Consider the following 6,281-nt stretch of genomic DNA (forward strand, 5'->3'; position numbering starts at 1 on the left):
TAAAAATGGCTTTTATTTGCTTTGCTCTCACAGATTACAGTTTACGACGATTTGGTGAGCCTGACGTGGATAAGCAGTTCTTTCAAATCACCCGTATCTGCGTTTTCCGAATATTGGATTGCAACCCACAATGTGGTCACAAAGGAGTACAGCTGGCTCAACACTGTGCAAGAGGGAAAGAATGGAATGTTAAGTCTTTGGGAAAATATCAATAACTCAGTCAATACTAAAGTGGTCTTTATGATAACTATATAAGAATACATGACACTCAGAACCAAATGCCAATGGGATAGGCTGCCCTCGAGAAATATGTCAGAGCCAAAGAACCAAATAAAGAGGTGAAATATTTGGGTTATCATTTTTATTCCAACCCAATGCAACCTTCAATCAACTTTTGCAGGTGTTGGTAATATTTCATTTTGAACAGGGTGCCTGTGGTCCATCTACAAGTCTTTGGGTCTATTGTGTCACTGATGGATCTCATTCACACTTAAAATTCTGGAAAACATTGCCTTGTTGTATATTATCCCTGGGTTTAAAATGAAACAGAATGGGCTTTCATGTAGATTGTAGAGAATAATGTTCTGTGAAGGCCCAAAAGCGTGTATTCAGTTACTTGGATGAGTAGTTCTTTGCAGAAGAATGGGTAGGAGGTACAAGACAAAATTGGTGATATCTGCACAAGAGCAACTTTGCTATTGATATCAATGAAGCGAATTCACTGTACTTTTTTTAGGTGCCTGCTAAAAACATGATTATTTAGACAAGCCTATTCAGATTGCTTGGAAAGTTGAGGTAATTTAAATCTGTTTTAGTATTTTAACTTTTGTATACAAAAGACATAAATTTTAAAGTATGGCTGTAAATTTCCCTTTATTTTATTGTTTAATCTTTTTTTTTTTTTTGTAAATCGTTTTAATAGTTTTGGGTGTTTTTGTTGTTTTTACAATCAAGTGGTGTCTAAATTTTATTACATCATGCCAAAGTAGCTATTCTTCAACTACAGAGAGATTGCAGCTTATCTGCAGTTCAAACAAGGTCCTGATCACAAAGCATACAGCATTTTTTAAAAAAGATATTGTTCCAACCAGGATATATGGACTCTAGTAATGACTTAGGAACCCAGTCTCTCTACTGAAACCCAAAATCTGCCATAAGATTAAAACATCAAACTGCTTCAAAGTCTCAAGAGTTCAAAGAAACAGTTTTGGGATTTGGTGAAGGAATTCTTAAAGAGAAAATGGCACTTCCTATTTCACACAAACAACTTTTTTTTCCTGGTTGTGGTGTAGTGTATTATTATAGATGTACTCTTCACCCCAACCCACCCCCTAATCTTCCATTACTATTACAGTTGCCATCAAATTTTGCCTAACCTGAAATTGGAAACAAAATTTTCATTCACCGATTCCTTCATGGGCAAAAACAAAACAAACCCTGAGAAATCTCAAAGGCAGCTCATTTATTTTTTAAAAAAAAGATTGGTTGAAGTTCTCTGGGAAGTTCCACCCACCTCCAGTAATTGCCTTTTCTGTCATGTGGCAAATCAGATAATACAGAGTATTTGGTTTGCACAATCCCAAATTCATAATGGCCCTTCAATACTGAAACCTTGTGTATAATGACCACTTACATAACTCCCTATGGACTCTAGTGGGGCTACCAATGTTAATAAAAACATTTATGGAATTGTTGAGGCCTGTTGGAATGACATCAATGAAATGCTTTCTTGTTCCCCTCCAACTCTTTGTTGGGGAAATATCAAAGGCAGTGGAATAGTAGGTGTCCCCAAATGTCTTAATTCAGAGAACTAGTGTTAACTGAGTCTGATTAGCTCCATTTATCTCTAATTAATTACCTTTACCTAATTAGACACCCTGTTTCCAGTAGACATGGAGTCAAGTAGACTAGATTATTAGTGCAGTCATTGTGCCTTTACAAAATCCTGAAATTAATGAAACGTGCAAAAGAATCTGCAGTTTTAATTGCACAGGTGTTGCCTTATGGCAAAGCTTTATCATCTGATTACACCAAGGGATTATTAGTGACTTTTTATATAGAGGATGAGCCTGTGAAATGTACCTTAGCAACAGCTCATTAGTTTAGGGTTGTTACTGTATTATTTATTACATTCAGCCTTCCCCATTATCTAGATTGATTCATGGACCTATATATTTCTTCCCCTCTGTTTGGGTGGAGGGGGGAGAGAGAGAAATTGGTGGCTATTGCCAGTCCAGCTGCAGTGAGGAGGGGGAAGCTGAGTGGCATTTAACAACTGTATTTCTCGTCTGTAGGAAAATAAGCAATTTAAGCAGTAGCAAATAGAGAGATTAAGGCAAAGTGAGATAGATAGATGATAGATAGATAGATAGATAGATAGATAGATGATAGATAGATAGATAGATAGATAGATAGATAGATAGACAGACACTTTGGCCAGAATAATAATCATATATAGAAATATGATATGATGATATGATATGATATGATATGATATGATATGATATGATATGATATATGATATGATATATGATATTTATATATACTGCACAAACAAAAATGTCTCGTTTTGTAACATACAGGTTCACTTTGAGAAATCTATCAGATTTCTATATTTAAAAAGAAAACCCTGTGGGGCTCTTATTTCACTCTTCCCATACCAGATACACAACATTAAAAATAACAGATGTGTTGTTTCTAAATTTTGAACTATCCAGCATTTTACGCCACCAACAAAGTTTAGGAGATGCTATAGGTTACAAAGGTATGACCTTACATTACCCAGCTCTCCCCAGAAAACACCTTTAGACCTCCCTGCTTCCAGGCTGACATGCTATAGCTGCTCTGCACTGAACAGGGCCTCAGACTTGCACTCAGCAGAAGGGGCACTTATTGATAAATCAATAAACCCTTTAAATGCACTGTAAACAAAGATTGTAACATATTGGATTCTACAGCACATTCCCCTCCCACCTCCTCCACGCTTCCCAACACGTAATCCAAAAGATCTTTTTTTTTTAAAGGGGCGGGGGGTGGAGAGAAGTACATTAACTGCGAGATGTAAAATACGGCTGTTCGCTCGTTGCTGAATTTAAAACAGTGAAAGATAGCAGGTGCCCCTTGTATTCTATAGGATCTGACAACTAATCTGAGCAGTAATGATGAATATTTAATGATGCTCCTTTCAAGCATGAATGCATAACTATGCATGGGTGCGCATGCATCACAAAGCATATAAACTTTAATCTCTAAACTACAGCTGTAATTAAGTAGGTAGATAACGCAGCATGTATAATTAGAATATACATACATAAACATGTGATGTGTTGCAGCCTCTGTTCAAGCAATTTGCCAGAGCGAACGGAGCTCTTCTGAGGAGAGATGCGCACATTATCAAGGACTGTAACTTCTAACCTTATGATATGTGTGTGTCTTTGTCTTTGATGAGCATATGCCATGGGCAGTGACTGGGAGCTTATCTGGATGGGGGTGGGAGGACTTTCCGTTGGAAATCGAAATGTGCAGAACACCCAACAAGGCTTCACAAATATTTGTGAACCTACCCAAGTGGCTGAGCACTAGTGAAGGTCAGTTGGCTAATAGTGGGGGCTACTCAGTGGTGGCTCCACAGTTGTAGGATTCCTTTCCCCAGGAGATCTGTCAAGCGCTCTCTCTCTCTCCTAGGACTCAGCTACATTAGCCAAAAAACGTTTTGAATTCGTTATAAACATGCAACACCAGATGGCGCAAGGGAGCAAAAATATGTTCTATGCAATTGTTACATAGCTCCCCCCCCCCTTTGGTTATAACAATTTAATTTCTTGTTTTTTATAGCATTTTTTCTTGTATATAGACCCATCCTTAGCCTTTAGAGATGGGATGATGCTTTTATTCCTCAAATTACTTTATGGAGTGGCTTTATGATAGTTTTCCACATTCGTGTTTAACACGGATAGTGAATACAGAGAAGGGTGGGCAGACGAAAACGCTCAACAACCAAAGAAATATTGATTTCTTAATTTTGGGTTCAAAAAAAATAGGGGTTGTCTGATACATGGGGGTGTCCCATACACGGAAAAAATATAATATATTTACAGGAGAAACAGCTTCAGGATTGACTAATCAAAATATAATGGGGAACTTTGTCAAATACTTTGCTGAAATCAAGATAAATTAGGTCCAAAGCATTCCCAAAGTCCACTAAACTAGTAACCTCACACACCCAAAAAAGATTAGTCTGGCAGAATCTGACAAGTCCACTCTGGCTTCTACTAGCCATCAAAATGCTTAGAAATTAATTCCTTTAGAATTCTTCCTAGTATTTTTCCTGGCTCCTTATAAAGACTTGGGATATCATCAACATTCACCTGCTTCCAGCCCTGTCACACCTCACCTCCCTTTGTCGTATATATTGCTTGGGCTACTGCTGCTGGTTCCTTTGACAAACAAGACCCGGCTCTCTCTCTCCCACCCCCCACCCCTTGCTTCTGGCACAGACTCCTGTGAACAGCTGACAGCAGCTGTTTCGATAAGCTGGTCCTAGCTACATCCCTGGGAGGCCTCAGTCATGCCAGGTATTTTGATGAGCCAGGCACCCTGTTGGTTGGTTGGTTGGTTGGTTGGTTTATTTTAATAAACTGGCAGGCTGCTTTTCACCACAGATGTGGTCCCAAAGCGGTTTCTGACACAAAATAAAACACAGTGCTTACAACAAAATGACAGCTAAAATTCAGATTAGGAGCAACAGTTCATAATGCAAACATCCCCCAACTCCACACCAGGCGCAGCCAAGATGTGTTAATTACGTAACAAAAGCTCATCGGTGACGTAGTCATCTATACGGCCAAGAGGAGAGAGGGTTCCACAGCCAGAGCACAGTTACTGAGAAGGCGCTATCCTGCATCCCCACACAAGAAGCAACATTTGCCAGTGGGGCAACAATAAGGTCCCTTCTGCCGATCTAAGAGCCTAGGCTGGCTGATATGGAGGAAAGGTTCTCCATAAGACACCTGTCTCAATGGTAGGGGGTGGTTATATATTTTAATCTGTGTTCGATCAGCTTGGTTGCGACTTTTGTGCCAGTGGTCATCCAGCCTGCTTCATTGCCTCAAGCTTACTGGAAAAACCAGGAGGCACTCTGAGCTCTGCAGCGTCAGAGAAGGCATTTCATGATACCTGTTAATAGCCCTTTCCATCTCACCATTCCAGGTAGTGAGATAAGGGCTTCAAAAGAAGTGTCATCCATGTAACCCGAATTTCCCTGAGCATTCAGGAATCATTGGGATTTCATAACTACTGCAATGCGCTCTATGTGGGGCTACCTTTGAAGGTGAACCAGAAACTACAACTAATCCAGAATGCGGCAGCTAGACTGGTGACTGTGGGCGGCCGCTGAGACCACATAACACCGGTCTTGAAAGACCTACACTGGCTCCCAGTACGTTTCCGAGCACAATTCAAAGTGTTGGTGCTGACCTTTAAAGCCCTAAACGGCCTCGGTCCAGTATACCTGAAGGAGTGTCTCCACCCCCATCATTCTGCCCAGATGCTGAGGTCCAGCGACGAGGGCCTTCTGGTGGTTCCCTCCCTACGAGAAGTGAGGTTACAGGGAACCAGGCAGAGGGCCTTCTCGGTAGTGGCACCCACCCTTTGGAACGCCCTCCCATCAGATGTCAAAGAGATAAACAACTACCTGACATTTAGAAGACATCTGAAGGCAGCCCTGTTCAGGGAAGTTTTTAATGTGTGACATTTTAATGTATTCTTAATCTTTGTTGGAAGCTGTCCAGAGTGGCTGAGGAAACCCAGCCAGATGGGCAGGGTACAAATAATAAATTATTATTATTACTCTCTTTAAGAACACCATCTTAGTTGAAGGGTGCATCTTACACAAGCCAGAGTTGATACCTGATATACTTTACTGCACCCTGTAAGAATGACTAGAAATAGAAATTACCCATATTTCCCTCCTTGGTTGGGAGTTCTCAGCCTTAAGAAGCAAAGAACCAGCTGTTTGGGTTGGTTTAATGAGTGAAAAGCACTACATATGAAAGTGTCTAAAATTGTATCCTTAATCTCTAAAAACTAGGGTCAGCTTTTGCTACCCATCCCTTACCTTTTAGCATTTTGCTTTCTAACAGTTGCTTTCCGGAGCAAAAATCTTGTACATATGACATACGCCAGCATTTACTATGAAATGGCCAAGTGTTCTGAGGATGTCAGAAACTATTCTGAGTGGGCAGTTAAGACAAGTGTTGACTAGCATACTTACCCTCTGATCA

The sequence above is a fragment of the Podarcis pityusensis genome (genome assembly GCF_964106645.2).
Source record: "Podarcis pityusensis genome assembly, chromosome: 6".
NCBI classification, from domain to species: domain Eukaryota; kingdom Metazoa; phylum Chordata; class Lepidosauria; order Squamata; family Lacertidae; genus Podarcis; species Podarcis pityusensis.